The 15,976-nt window shown below is 45.3% G+C and overlaps 1 long non-coding RNA gene across 1 annotated transcript; it reads left to right on the top strand.

Moving 5' to 3' along the window:
• The first annotated feature begins 6,603 nt into the window (after window positions 1-6,603).
• LOC119402172 (uncharacterized) lies at window positions 6,604-8,629 on the top strand. Its single transcript, XR_005185657.2, has 2 exons — window positions 6,604-6,882; window positions 8,485-8,629. It is a non-coding gene; the product is annotated as an uncharacterized LOC119402172 (long non-coding RNA).
• Window positions 8,630-15,976: the final 7,347 nt, after the last annotated feature.

The raw sequence follows: 15,976 nt of genomic DNA, 5'->3' as shown, positions 1-15,976 counted from the left end.
CGCTTGTGTCCGTGTCTCTTTGCGCTACCTGCCTTAACATGAGTTCCCACAAACTAGCCCAGTTATCCGTTCTTGAGAAGATGATGTACACGAGAAAATGGCCCTACGTAAACGGTAGTGCTGTGACGTCGCTCCTCTACGTAGACGACTGGGCTCTGTCGTCGCGAACAGTAGCACGTGACGCTGCGATAATTATTTGACACGACATGAGTAGTTCGTGTATTTCTTGCTTGAATAGATTAGTAAAACTTGAGAGAAATAATGAGACACACAAAGGGAATGTGTGCGTCTTTTTCATTTTTTTTTCGTGAATTGCAGCGATATGCGGGGCTAATGTGCCTCCGTTTCCCATGCGTTCGTGTCCTCACGGTTAGCGCATCGAGCAGAAGCCAGCCCTGGAAACGAAAGTAATGTTATGGCGCGTTCGAGCACTCATTATGCTCATTTATTCTACCGCGTCCAAGTAAACGTTAATGCGGCACTGGTTCATGATACCGCCACTTTCGTGCCAGTACAAATGTCCAACTTTCATGCCCGTCCCGCAGAAACAGGCAGTATACGACAGAGAACGCCGACACAATGCCCACGGCCGCTACATAAAAAAAATTGCAGTGGCTTAGCTCGGCTATGCCAGGATATACGTAGCGTTAGCAAAGGTTCAGCTGATTATTCTGAGCTTTCCAGATTGTCTAGGATTAGCTTGACTGTCATGTTTACTGCTGCTCCAATGACACACATTCGGCCACATCGTTCAGAACCGGTAGACCTGGCGGCATGGCCGGGTAACGATACCCATTGGTAACGCTAAAGAGCGGAATGTTCTGCTTAACGAGAAAGTTCTTGCACGTTGTACAAACCCGCGCCATGGTTTCACCCCACTCAGGCGCCGCCACTAAACTCAACGGATCACGCATGGCACTACTTAGCAGCGTCAAGACTTTCATGTGCCATAGTCTTTCACACACGTCGCACACGTATCCAAACGAATTGTTTACGAAGTCCGTCTCGAAGGTCCGAGTCGCACTGGCGCTTTCGCCAAGTTTCACAGTATAGGCAGTCGATAGGCAAGCCTTGTCGTCTTGTTGTTGTTGCTGCTGCAGAGATGGTCGGGCACATCGCTCAGCATCCTGGCGACGCCGCTTTGCTAGACGTTCCATCTGTCTGCCCAGATACGACGCCACTCCTCCCGCTCTCCGCCACCATCCGTGGCGTGCCGCGCGCGGCGATGGCGGAGAGCGCCTGAGATGCCGGCTCCGCACTCATCCTCGCACGTGCTCAGCACGGCTCATGATGACCCACGCGAAACCTGCTCCGTCTAGGCAAGTGTAGCTAACGCTAAAAAAGAGGGTAGCGGCCGTGCAACGCCGCTCACGTGCTCCGGCTGGCTCGGGCATGTCATGCGCACGTGACCATGCATGCGCATGACGTGTTCATGAGTATGTGTCAAGTGAAGAGGGCAGGCAAGGGATTTGGCTTGCGAAGGCTACACGGGGCGAGTGGCATGAATTTGAAACTCGCCTCCTCGCATCATGGTTTCGCGCCGCTACAAATAATTGTTTCTCTCAGCTCGTAATGGTGCATCCAGACGACGGGCCAAGCGGCCGCCCGCCGTGGGCTGCTGAGTCACGTGACGCCGGGGCCGCGAGGGGCCCGGCCGTTGAGATGCGTGGGCCAGGCTAGTTCAAGCCTCTCGCCGCAGCTTGGTGAGCGGCGCTGCGACAGTGACTTTCACACGCGGTGCGCGTGCTTCTCACACGCCTCAAGACCTCAGCCTCCGGCGCTTTTACAATCCCGACCAAGTCCAGCCGGCCACTGCAGCGCCGCGGCGCGGTCACGGCTTGAACTATTACGAGCGCGCGAAGCTAGGTGCTTTTTTGACGACCGCGCGCGGCCTAGGCACCAAAATGCGCGAACGTCCCTAGCTGTTTTAGTCCCTAGAGTGCCGCTCCTGCAGTGCCTCCATCCATGGTTGCACATAGCTGTTGTCGCGTGTTGTGCGGAAGGGAAAGCCTCGGATATCAACATTCCTTTTTCCGTGGAACATACGAACGTCGGAAAAGAGCTCGGTCGCTGTCGGGCCCGTCATCATTCGATGTTGTTGCGTGTGAGGAGGTCTTTGCCATTTGTTACGTGTCCATCTGCCATGCACACGAGCATGCGGTCATTTCGATGGCAAAGCCGGTATGAACGCGATGTGTGCTTCTTGTTTTGTGAACTCTCATTGCTATGAGATAACCAGCCGGTGTCGTTATGCCCTGTATTGAGGCTTCTTTTCGCAACGTGTAAACGACTGCAAACGGCAAGCGACTGCATCGGCAGCTTCCAGTTGTTTACGGACGAGTACGTACTGTACATACATGCCAATTATGTAAGTAAATTATGTTAGAGTGTTCTGCGGCAAACACGATCCGCAATCGTTTCCTTGCCGTTCAACAGGCTGTAGTGTGGCAACAGGCTGTAGCCGCAGACGGGTTATTGCGTCGCTGCTTCCAGTCATTTGTGCTTGGTCGTTTAATTTCGCCTGGAAAACCAGTGCGAATGCATTGTGCGCTGTTTTGTTGAACTCCCGTTATTAAAAGCAAACTGGTCTGTGCCTTGATCACCGTGTCGATTCTTGTTTTCATCGTTTTCTCTTTCCCATTTAACAACAAGAACGCGCGCAATGTTCAAATTGCCAAGACAGAACGAGACATCGTCAATACTTCCTTTTGGGCAGGTGGTTCATTGTTGACGAGTAGCCGCGCGAACACACCCACTAGGGCAGTGGTTCTGAACTGGGTGTCCACGGACCCCAACAAGTCCGCGACACTCATAAAAACATGGCTGATCCCTCCGTCATAGGAATCGGTATAACACGAAAGTGAAACGTGTCTTCACAGAAGTAGTGCTTATTGTGTAGTGATATATGACAGCTTTTCAATGTCTATTCGTGTATGGCATCTATAGCACCGTCTGACGTGGATGCACCCATGTTGACATCATGTCTCTATCGCGACGACTAACGCCCATGATTATTATTAAACCGTTGTGGTAGCTGACGGTGTGAACATATATTTGGGCACAGCGAATCGTGAATCCCGCGTAAGGATGATATCAACAAGCTCATAATCAACACTGGTACCTGGTATGCACTTCTTCAAAGCGTCGTCAATTAAGGAGAGAAACGGCACGGGGTGCGCTTTCTAGTAATGGGTAGCCGACGCCTGTGCTCATGCATACATAACACACACTGCGCTTCAGCAACACGGGAGGTAGAGGTTCGTAGCCTGAGCCGCAAACGCGTGAGTCCCGCTGGCCTCTGTCTCGCAGGCGCTGCTCTCGCTCCACCAAGGCACGACATTCGCCCGTCGAAATCGCGTGCTTTCTGCAACACACATTGCAGCAGTTTTGTTAGTCGGTGCTCTCGCAATTGAAGCAGTCGGCGGCGGAGAAATCCCGTTGCTGCACGTGGAAGCTGCACTACTCCGATGAGCCGACGCACGCTAACACGAAGCCAAAGGCAAAGAACGTAACTGCGTCAAGGGTGCCTCGGCGACGCCAGCGCGGCCAGTCTACCTCTCTGGTATCGAGACGCTTTAACCGCTTTAACCATGACCACCGATATCGCACGAAATCTCGGAGTAAGCGCTAGTAAGCGTCGATCGCGAAGCATTACTTCTTTTCACATCTCACAGATGGCGGCACCGCCCCGCTCCGCCCGCCGCGAAAGAGAGTGTGTGAAAGATCACGGCCGGTCTAGAGGCGCGCGCTAGCGCGCGCCTCCAGACCGGCCGTGGAAAGATATAAGGCGCGTTCGCGCCGTATCAAGCATCTCCCGAGTTAGCTTAGTCGGTAGAGCGTCGGGCGCTTGCCGTCGCGGCCGCAACGTCGTGGGTTCGATTCCCAGCGGGGTATCTTTTTCTTGGTTTTTTTCTTTCTCACCCGTTGGCGTCCATTTTATCAACGTCATATCCGTGACGGATGTACTTGGTGGACCCCGGCATAAAACACTATCGTGTTAAAAAAAAACTTTTTGGAGGCTGACTCTACCCTGCGACAGCGGCCCCTTTTCATTTTTGGCATGCTTCGCCACGTAAAACTTCTGCACTGCGGCAAAGCTAACCTATAATTCCACTTCTTTATCAGATGGCTTCTGTTGCAGTTGTCTTCGGCATATGTGCGCGAGCACACTTACTCTAGCTTTCAATATTTGAAGAACAAACATTGTTAAAAAAGAGGTTGAAGGCGGCTGCACACAGCACAGCTTGTTAACAAGCCGTTGACATCAAATCAGCATGGCACATTACTCTGACCATGCTTTGCCAGGAAGAAATAAAAGCCACCTGTTTCAGCTGCATGTTGTGTTAATTTATTACTCTGACCCTTTGTCTCTCACTGCAAGGGGTTCCCAGATCATCCATGGCTGAGAACCACTGCACTAGAGACGACACGGACACACTAGCACTGACCTACAACTGGATTAAAGGGGCCCTGGATAGCCTTTTCATCTGTAAACTGCAGCGCTGTAGTGCGTGTAATGCTGAATACTGAGGTGAATGCAAAAAGAATGATCGAAATCAGTGCATTCCATAGTTCGAGAAGAAGCAATGAAAACTGCATGCTTAATTTGTGTCGCAGGGCCCCTTTGATGGCAGAATGACACACCTTATATATGCCAGAGTGAAGCATGGGAAAAAAAAGAGGGATGCAAAACAAGGCTTAACACACAAAAACATGATTTTTATTTTCCTTTGAGATCCAAGATGTACCAGCTGCATCCAGAATATGAAACTCAGCATTAAAGAGGGCAAGAGATGGATGGTAATGCACTTATCAAATGTCTTAATATGATAGGCTTCTAAACTGATACGTGCAGTGCTGCCTTCACTCCTATCGCAAACCGTCGTCCCTTTAAACCGGGCCACACATTTTGCTGACATTGCGTACTTGTAATCTACCTTTTGCAGTTTTTATGCGTGTCCCCCCAAATGGTGATTGACAAAGCGCCCAGTTCTGCCAACGTAGAACATCCCACATGACATGGGAATGCAATACGCCACCCCTGTGGAACACTTGACCAACAGCGTTTTGTGGTTCTTCCAGCATCCACATTTACTGGTGTTGCAAATGCATGGCCACAGCTTTCCCACCTTATTAGGAGTAGACAAACAAATTGTGACACCGTGCCTACTTCTCATCTTCTTAAGATAGTGGGAAACTATATGAACGTATTGTACAACCTCTGGCCTAAGGGTCTTCCGGTGAACCTTCGCAGTTGCACATCCTGTTCCACGTTTCAATTTTTAGCGGAGGGTTTCAGGAAGAGCAGTCAAGACTGAGTTGGGGAACCCTGCAGCCGAAAGCATATTTGGTTCTCAAAATTGGGCACCATTTGATGTGGACACGATTTTTTAGAGCAGATTCCAGGCACACCAAAGCTGTAGCTCTCTTATTTGTCTTAAAATGTGTTGAATCAAAGGGAAGCAATCCCTTCTTAGCCCTCGGGTAGTAGCCCCAGCAAGCATGTCCTTTGCAGGATCTCTTAAGGTCTAAAAACCGTAAAACCGAACGTTCTCGAAGTTCATGGGTAAAATGCAACCTAAGTACTTGTGAGCTAAAAACATGAAACTTCACCTACTGTACAGGGGTAGGTGAAGTTGGTAGTTGCTGCACGAGTACAGAGCACCAACTCATCTGAGAGAGTTGCTATGCAGTTGCCACCTACCACGTAATTGCATGTACAGTTTCCATGTAGCACCACTCTGTATGACAGGTATTGTAAAGAAACAATTGTGTTGAATAAGCGATAGATAAATAAGATTTGATTGATTTTGTTTTTATATAAATGCAGTGTGCCTGAAATTTTAAACCAGGTGTTAGTATAGGGATTCTAACAGAATGTTTTCCATTGTCACAGGGATCTCTTGGAGGCAGATAAAGTTATGCAAACATAATAGCAGTCCTATATGCACTCTTGCTTTATGAATTACTTTGGTAAATAAATATGCTTTCTGTATATACCTGTATGTACTTCCAGGAGCTGCTGCACTGTGTGCCATTTATTCAAGCCTGTGTTGAGTACTAGCATTGAGAAGTGAATGTTTGCGCACACTTAGACACCATTGTGTGTTTCAATGGTTACATCTCTATGCATAGAGGGTGGCGATGCGGGCTTGTTGGTTGGTCATACTTGAATGAGTTGAGCGCATACGAGGACACGGACAGAAGGAAGAGACGTACACACACTGGCGCCAGTGTGTGTACGTCTCTTCCTTCTGTCCGTGTCCTCGTATGCGCTCAACTCATTCAACTATGCATAGAGTCAGTGTTCCTACAACTAGTATATCAATAAATGGACAAGTTCTATTGCCCGCAAAGTAAGCGCATTGCACATGCCTTGTGGAAAGTTATCAAGTCTCACAGAGCGAATTATTACGGTTACCTACTTAGCGTTGTTTTTATTTTATCTGCTGCGCGGCCTTTGCTGCGGTTCTGCATTCAATTTTGGCGGCTGCCGCCGATGATGATACTGACGATGCAACCAAAGAACTCTCCTTCGCAGGTTGCACGCGTCGTGATCCCATGCCGCAATAATGAATAAAGTTATAACGTAAAAAAGCCAAGGAGAAATAATATAGAACTCGAGTGGTATGATTGTTCAGACTGCTGCAGTGCATTGTTCTGGCAGCGCTTTTGCAAAGCACCATCTACTTCCGTGGAAGGGAAAGCGTCATGGCGGCTTCCTGTTTCGTCGCGCAAGGTTTTTCAATACGGACTCTCAACAAACTTTCGCGATTTTTATACGTCGAACGCATCCTCCCTCGTGAAAAATCTTGACTGAAGTGACCGCATTGATGAAGACAAACATCTATAGCTCGGAACTGTGCCTCGTTTCGCCCATGGGTAAGCTGTGAACCATTCAGCTGATGCCGGCGTTTCTGCAGCTTACGACGCATGCACAGCGGTTCGAAATGCTAACGCAAAGACTTGTGTACGCTATTCTAAAACTGCCTATTTTATTAGCTCGGTACGCTTTGTTGCTGTTGTGCTACATCTCACGCGATCTACTAATTGTTAACGGTTTTCTAACGATATGATGTCTGGCTAGTCGCGAGTGACTGCTTTCGTGACTGATTTGCAACGGCAGTATCTCTCGCAAGCGAACGTTGGTAGCGCAAAAAATTAAGCAAAATACGTCGCATCCAAACTACTTTTTCGCCGTTATACCAGACAGGACAAAGAATGGAGCAAACCACCGAAAAATTGCAGGTGCGTGTCGCCGTAAAAAGAAAGAAAAAGGAAAACTTTTGGCTGGGACTGAACGCTAAGCTCATTTGCCAGCGTTCGTGCATCTGGCTCTAAAGTCCGCTGTTCATGGAAAAGCGCAGGCTGTTAATAAAAATGGAGAGGCGGAGATAAGTGTCTCAGAGCTGTGTCTTCGTAATAAATTAAATGGACCCCAGTTTCCTTTTTTACACCGTTTATTCACAGTAACTTATCTTGTGCATACTGCAGTCGGTGAAAGTGGCAGGAAGGGCAAAATTAAAACAAAAGGACATGTCTTGGCAAATGAATAAAGCAAGCACAATTTGCACGTTTTTTAGTTAGCCAAGTACACACAAAAGTATGCCACTATTAACAAGACTACCATGTTCTGGAAAGGCACAAAAAGCAGTGCTTTCTGTTCACTGTTGAAAGTGAATAAAACAGGAGACCACCGTTTTAAGATTAATAAAATGGTGCTTTAGACAGGAGGAAGTGAAGATGACGAACGTTCTTGTACTTCGTCTTAAGCATCATGTTATTCTCTTTCATAATGCTCCAAACAATCCAATAAGCATACTGGCGACACTCACTGGTGGTGTCATGATTGCGATGGGCATTATTTGAATAATATTGGCCCCTTTTGGACCATTTTTAGCCTATAGCTATGTTTCCTGAAATACGTGTCCTCACACTGTGCATGCAATAGAGCTGCTGTACAGTGCTTACAGATTGAAATCCAGCATGAAAACTGTTAGTATTGCAATTGGTGTGCACAATACTTCACAATAACTACATCATGCAGTTACAGGTCTGGCTGCTGAAGGTTACGTCGGCTGTGATATTAGTGTTCTAGTCGAAATTACGCCGATGTGACACAAAATCGAGACAATGGAAACAAAATTATATGATTTTTTAGCCCTGAATTGTCGAATTTCAATTCATGAGAACTTTACTGTGTAAATTCAGGAAAATGCGATATATCATACCACCATCTGAAAGCTATTTCGGTTATTCACAGGATGTGGTGTGTTCTGTAAATAACCAAAATTATTATCTGCAATCTCATGTATGTGCTATTACAGCATTGAAATTTTAATTCTTGAATGCTAGCTCATACTTCATGCAAATTATTCACACACAAAATATTAGGAAGAACGAGAATTATGATTGTTACCAGCATTTACAGAGTGTTTGCCGTGACACAGATGTCTGTTACAATCAAGGCTTCTTTTGCCGCAGGTTCCAAAGGAAAAAGGGTGTAAAAGGTGGCAATGAATCCGCACATGAAGCTGGCTCACAAGCTAAGCCTCCCCTAAAGAGGTCCACTAAGCAAGCATTTTAAATATTGCTAATAAAACATTTCGTTCTGTCTTCATCTACCTAACATTTGGTCATGTTTGGTGTTCCTTTAATTTTCCTGTATCATAAAAGTGCAGCAGGCCATGGACAGAATTCAGATCATCTCCCTAAAGCATTGCATTGTGATAGCCGCTGCATAACTCTGCACTTCCTTATTTTTCATGCTCGCAAGTAGAATAGCTTGTGAAACTAATGAATGACACTACTGTATACAGTCATGGACAAAACCATGCAAGACCTTTGGTAGGCACTACTGGTCTGCTGACTTAAAGACTTTGTCACTTTGTTCAGCAATTATGCCAAGCAGTTTCCAGCTGTTATTTTCTCATTTGTTTAGATTTATTCTGTAATCTTTAATAGATCTGCATAGCTACACATGGTGGAGGTTTACTGGGAGTCACAAAATCTAGAGGTTTGCAGGCATGGAATGGAACCAGCTCATGCACGATGTGGCAAATTGGATGTGGTGAATGACGTAGCAGGCAGCTCCTGAATTATTTTTGAGTTCCTCGTGTTTCATAACCTCCTACAAATGCATGGTGCTCGTGCAGTTATGCATTTCAACCCCATCATAATGGAGCGGCTGTGTGTGGTCAGTGCCGTACCCAGCAATTTTTTTCGGGGTGGTTTTGTCTAGAGCGGCTAACTTTGGCAAATGGTGATCATCGCTATAAAGGCGTGTGGATATTTTAGTATCACCTGAAAATTAAAGCACGAGAATATTGGGGTGGGGGGTGGAATCTGAACGACCTCAACCTACTTCACTAGTTGCAGCCCTAGCTGAGGCCAACATTCAATCAGTTGTCCTCGTGTATAAGACCACAACACCACAGCCTTTTAAGGTAGATCACCACCATGGGTCGGTAAAAATATTGGAACTCGCTCGGACTCACTCACGAAAAAATTTTGTACCGAGAACTCACTCGGACTCACTAACAATTGCTCAGCCGGACTCACTCAGCCTCACGGCTTGATGAGAGTCTGAGTGAGCCGACTCATGAGTCCACTGGCATAAAATTAGCTTTTCCGATCATAGTGTGAATGCTCTTTAATGCCAATTTAATAGAACTAACAGACCAGAAACCCAAGGAAAGTATAGGGGATGTTATTTGTAGTATATATAGTGTAAAATCTGAAGAAAGGGAATTGAAGTGTCTAACAAAGAAAAAACGAACCCTTGAAATTCTCCTTCTTTCGTTCTTTAATGCCAATATCACACATAATAGGTGCTCTACGATACGCCTCTTGATCCTGTGCCATCACATATGAGTTATGAGTGGTTCCAATCCAGGTAAGGACGTTTTTATGAAATATGCGACTCACACGAGATATTTCTAACATTTCTATCAAAAAAGTCCCAGAAAAAGTTCGCGCGAGGAAGTCTTGGCACCCCCCTCCCCTAACTCGTGCCTCGGATCAAGAAACATTGAGATGGCGCATGAATGCTAGTGCATTGAGATATGTGTGAATAGATCTGAATGTAAACGTAAGCTGATATAAGGCTGATAATAATGCATATAAGTGAGTGGATAGGACCTGAGGTCAGCAATTAAAGGTGGAACTCACTCAAGAAATATATTTTGCGCTGAGGACTCACTAGGACTCAGACAAGCCAAAATATTACTCACCTAGACTTACTCAAACTTGCGACTCGATCCGAGTGAGTCGACTCATGAGTGAGTTTGCCGACGTATGATAACCATCTTCAAAAACACATTTTAAAAAATAATTTAGGGGAGGTCACGGGATCGAATCCCGGCCGCAGCGGCTGCATTTTCGAAGGAGGCGAAAATGCCGAGGCCCGTGTACTTAGATTTAGGTGCACATTAAAGAACCTCAGGTGGTCGAAAGTTCCGGAGCCCTCCACTACAGCGTCCCTCATAATCATAAGGTCATTTTGGGATGTCAAACCCCAGATAAAATAAAAATAATAATTTGGGGAGGGGGGGGGTGTTGCATTTGCACGCTCCCTGTCTATTAAAGAATATTTTAGCAAAAAAAATTATATTATTTAAACTGTTAGAAAAGTTATGATCAACTTTTGAACCCCTCCTAGGCAGCACATCGGAAACTGAAAGTTACGGTTTCTTGCAGGGTGCTGCGGCACTGTGTTGTTTACGTTGTTTGCAGTTGTGTGTTTTTTCGTACACCATTTAGAGTTCTCAAATACATTGAATGACTTTAAGGAGAAACCTATAGTGCTGCATAAAATATCCCGAAGTATAGGATGAATATGAAGAGTCAACACAAGTTCAAGAATGAATGCACCAAGCGTGGATTTGCTGAAGAGCTCATAAACATGAGTCAGCTGGAGATGCAGATTTTGCAAGAAAAAAAAATGCACACATCAGCTTGCTCAAAAGGAGATTGTACCACTTCAAAGAAGGGCTCAAGCTATGAGCCCTGGCAAACAGGACGCCGGACATTGATTTAGGAATTCTTACAAACGTTCATTAGAGTCCACATGAGCCCAGACCTTGAAAATGGCTGCTTCTTCCCGGTGGACGGAGCTCATGAGCTAACTGCCATGCAAATTTTCTTGTTCTTGTAGAATAAGTGTGGGAAATTGAACATATTCCCGGACGTGCAATGGTGTCACGGCCGCAGTTCTAGCGGGTACAGTCTTTGTATGACCCTTGCTGTCGCAAAGCCATCTTGTCATTTTATCTTGTACAAGCAAACGTGAACATCATCTCCTTCGTAAACTTAAATCACCCTTGAGAGTAGCCACACTTGATGTGGAAAGTTTTGCAGCATGGACAAGTACATCGCCCTCAACTTTCTTCATACCCCCTTTGTAGAAGAAGTGCGCTGATCTCACTAGGAGTAAGTACTCTTCGGTCATGATTTATAAGTTTTCTTTCGGGCACCTTCTGTACTGATATCTCCGGATGGTCGCCTTATGCTATGTCTCAGTTTCATCGATGCTGCCTTGTGGTATCACTGTGCACCTTCGGCCATTTAACAGATCAGCCAGTGTTGAAGTGCATGGTTCGCCGTCTTCTGCGTCAATGAATGCGAATCAAGTTATCAAATTGACAACAGCTTCAACTTTTGCGATCACTATCATAAGTTCTTCATAATCAAGGCAGCCTCGTCGGAGAATTCTGCCAAGTGGTGTCTTCACAGTTCTTACCAGCCGATCCCACCATGGAGCGTTTCGCACATAAACTTCCATTTGATGCCTTTACTAGGTTTGTGCAAATATTCGAGCACTTTGAAAATTACAGTAACGAATTCGCTTCGTTTTGAATATAAATTACTGGAAATTTAAAAGTATCCGAAATGAACGAATAGGTGTATAATGATTAGGGACGGGATTTTAGGCAAATGCCTGTTTTGTTCCTTGTGCCCTGTCGTGCCACTTTGACCATGAATTAGAGATTAAGGAGGGCTTTTATAGTCTTTTTATAGTGCCTATAAATGCCTTTTTTTTTCAAATGTGCACTTTTATGAACACGATTTAAGCTCAAGTTTCACTTTCGAAGGCAGTTTGAGACTGTTATTCATGATATCGGCCACATTGACAGTTCGGAACTCTATGGGATTCAACAGAGATTTCTAGTTCAACCAACTTCTGGAAAGCAACCGCTAGCAGCAGTATACGATGCGCCAGCCAGCATACGCCACTTTGTCGTCGATGCTTGTTCCCGAACAATTTTTTTTTATGTGGCATGTAATAAACCCTTGGCAAATTTTGAGGTGGGCTCTATCTACTACTTCCGCAGGGCCGACTTGTAGATGGCCGTGAATCACGGTGTCGTACGTCTGCGGAAGACCCTTTTTGCTAGACAAGTGGCTCGAAGGTTTCTTTTGTCTGGTAGTGGCAGTTTCCTTGCTATCACAGAGTTCAGACCCAGTTTTTCAGGGCAATAACACTTTGCGTCTGCCTTCCAGTAGTTCTATTGTTTCCTTGAAGTGTTGCATAGTTGAGCAGCAGTATCAGATATGGCTCCACCTTCCTGTTGCCAAGATGATCGATTAACTCTTCATCAACCTCTACTTGAATTAACATGCATACCATGGCTCCTAAGTCAACAGCCTTTGATGACGAGTGTATGGTGTTCCCTTGGAATGTCCATCTAAACTTTAGAGATCATGGCAGCGAGTTTTCCTCGCTTTTTATATGTGTAAATTTCACTTGTTCATCATTTCCCACATCTGGTCCCAGCCAGTCAGCACACTTATTCAGCTTTCTTTCTCAATCAATGCATGGAGCAGCTCATCAGCAATGTTGTGTCCAGTTTTTTTTAATGCCGCGATGAACACTGAAGTCATCATGTTGGCCAAAAAAATCTTGGCAAATGTGGGGAATCTCGATGGCTCTCAGTGCGACTTCAACGTTAGAAAGTTGATGTCAGAGGTGAAGCGCGACAATGCGTAGTCTTTTTGGTGTGCAACTGCTGACATTCGCATAAGTGATGATTGCTACAATTACAGAGCTGAGACACTTCAACTTCAAACACCCTGAAAGAGCTTCAGTAACGAATGCATGTTTGCTTCTTCCATTGAACACACCTCTGATTAAACGGCACAAATAGTCTGTCACTGCCCATGCATGCAAATTCTGTAGAGGCACACACGTGAAAGTGTTGCCTCTTGCATTGATCTTGGTTGTAGTTGTACATAGTCGTACTACTGCCATTGACATCTTCATATGCTCTTTGGGGCTTAGCTTATCTGGGTCGCGCATACTGGACACACGCATGATGACCTCTGCAACCCAAGCATGAAATTCTACACCAGCAATCCCTTACACAGAAACCTAAATTTACTGGTGCATCGAAAGCACGGTATTATGGGCGGTAACAGCGCACACACTCACGGGACGGATAGAAGGGAACACAAACAAGCCAATTGCACAGCGCTTGTTTGTGTTCCCTTCTATCCGTCCCGTGAGTGTGTGCGCTGTTACCGCCCATAATGTATCACCAACTAGCCCAACTTTCAGTCTTGCTTCAGCACGGTATGTTGGTGGAGAGAAGCTTCTTTGATAGAGGTACGTATCTACAGCACAACTCTGTCAAAGTGTGGAAGGCTGGGCCAGTTGCTATGGATCGATGTAAATTAGCAGCGCGGAAAGCAAGACGACGCACACAGGGAGAAGACATCAGACAGACCACATCTATTTTGTACAAACACAGAAGCCAGAAAGCACGTAAACTTGTTGAGGCCGCACACATTTCTAATCTGTCACAAGCATGTGTCAGTCAGGCGTCAGTGACACTACATGATAAGGAAATTTCATATCTTGGGATAACATGTGCCATGTGTGCTTTAGGTTTTGAGCGAGAGAAGAGCAAATTTTGTTTGCGCATGCACCGTTTGGTGGTGGGATGCATATATGTTTTACTTCCAATTAAAGAAGCTTAGTTGAAAGTACAGCGCTTGTTCTTGTTTCTTCTCCTTGTGTGCGTCGTCTCGTTTTCCGCGCTGCTAATTTCCCTGAACTCTGTCAAATGCTGTGGAAACTTGCTAAAGGTGCAGCCTGTAATAGAAGGGGTTTTTAAAGCTTCCTTATGAAGCACTGATGACGTTGGGATTGAGTTGTTGGCGTGACTACTCTTGTCTCTAGAATGAGCCACATCGTTGCATCGTTTCCGTTTCACCCAAAGTCATTATTTTCGAAGCCGGAATCCCTCTGGTTCCACAGAGACAAAGTGAAGGAGATGCTCTAGTTCTGTGACATGCTGAACGTTGTACGTGAAACTTTCAAGTTGTGTTGCGAGATCTGTGATAAGCTGCAACAGTGTCGTGTGGCAATGTCCTCAACAAGACGTCGCATAGCATATTGATAAGAAAGATGACTTGCTAATGCCTAGCACCTTGACACCCCTCGTGGGAATTGGCACTTGGTCATACAACCTGCAGTGTTTTGCCACTTTGTTAGATGAATGTACTGGAAACAGGCTGGTGAATTTGACTTATTGAATGTTTCTTTATTACACGGACAGTCGGTTAAAATCCTCAAAGCTGTTTTTCTCAAAACATTTTTTTGCATCCTACGGTTTAGGCAAGCAGTGATAATTTACTTTCAAGTATTTTCACATAAAACTTTCCATGAATCTGTACATTCAAACAGATTGACCAAAAACAATCGATCAATTTTTTTGTACTAAGGGCAATTGTGTGCAAAATAAAACTGCTAGGTATCAACTTTATCAGTCTTTAATAACACAGCTTAGCTGAGAGATGTGGTGATTTAGATGTACTGGATATTGTGCTCATTACGTACTTGGCAAGTCTAATTTCACCTACACATCCTTTGATGCACTTTGGTTTATATAAAATTATTTTTTACATTTTTTGCAAGTTTTTAAATATGCTAAAGTATACAACAGAAAAATGTGCAAATGTGACCATTGGCATTTTATCCCACTATCAACAAGTAAGAAATGCAAAAATGTTGGACTGGTCAATCCTAGTGTGGCTCATTCTGTCTTCAGCAAGAGTTCACAAACATTGCATTTGGGAGCATGACCTATTAATGCTTCAGAATCTAGCACAGGACCCAACACAAAGGCAGACTAAAATAACACGATTGCCACAGTCTTGCTCAGTGTTTGTATTGCATCCTGCGCTAGATGCTGCAATGGCACCTCCTTATTCAGACCTCCACAGTGGTTAAACCAACATGCTCCACAGTGGTTAAACCAACAGAATGCCCAGACACACAAAAATGGATAGATATGGTTAGTCTGGGGTGTAAGTAGAACATCGATGCTAAATATTGCAAATATTGCACTTAGATGAGTTATAACCACTACGGAAGGCTCCAGCACACGGTAAAAGAGAACACCAGCACATTTCAATAAAACTATCTATTTGTAAATAACTTGCTTTGAAGCACCGTAAACGAAGTACTAGTACTGCGCCGCAATAATTTAGGGCTTTTAGGCAAGCATTAATGTTGCTGGTCAAAGTTGCAATATTCCAGAGCAAGAAGATAGAAGTGCCAAGGCCGCGCAACTGCCTCGGTCCTTTTACTAATTCAACCTTTGAGAAAAAAAAAAACTGCAATGGTTAACTGTGACAACGCAAGAAGCCTTAGCTGAGATTTCACACCCGACAAGATGTACTGTCAGAGTATGCAAACAAGATGTGCTGAAGAAGTACGGTGCGCACATGCAACCATGAGCGCAGGATATCCTCACGTTTGCTATTTCATGAACGGCGCAAGCTTCCACTCCTAGTGCAATGCTCACCGGCGTACACACACAACACTGCTGTACCCGAGCGCTCCTCACGCCGCCAGCGATTCAAAAGTGCTCGTGTGACACCTGTCCCTGCTGCACGGTCCAAAGTAATCCGTAACAAATACCGCCACTCAAATTGCAACCATACTGCAATCAGTCCTGATCGCACTTAAAAG

This window comes from Rhipicephalus sanguineus, chromosome 8 (genome assembly GCF_013339695.2).
Source record: "Rhipicephalus sanguineus isolate Rsan-2018 chromosome 8, BIME_Rsan_1.4, whole genome shotgun sequence".
In the NCBI taxonomy this organism is placed as follows: domain Eukaryota; kingdom Metazoa; phylum Arthropoda; class Arachnida; order Ixodida; family Ixodidae; genus Rhipicephalus; species Rhipicephalus sanguineus.
The sequence above is the reverse complement of the archived record's forward strand: the minus strand, read 5'-3'. Positions and strand labels throughout refer to the sequence as shown.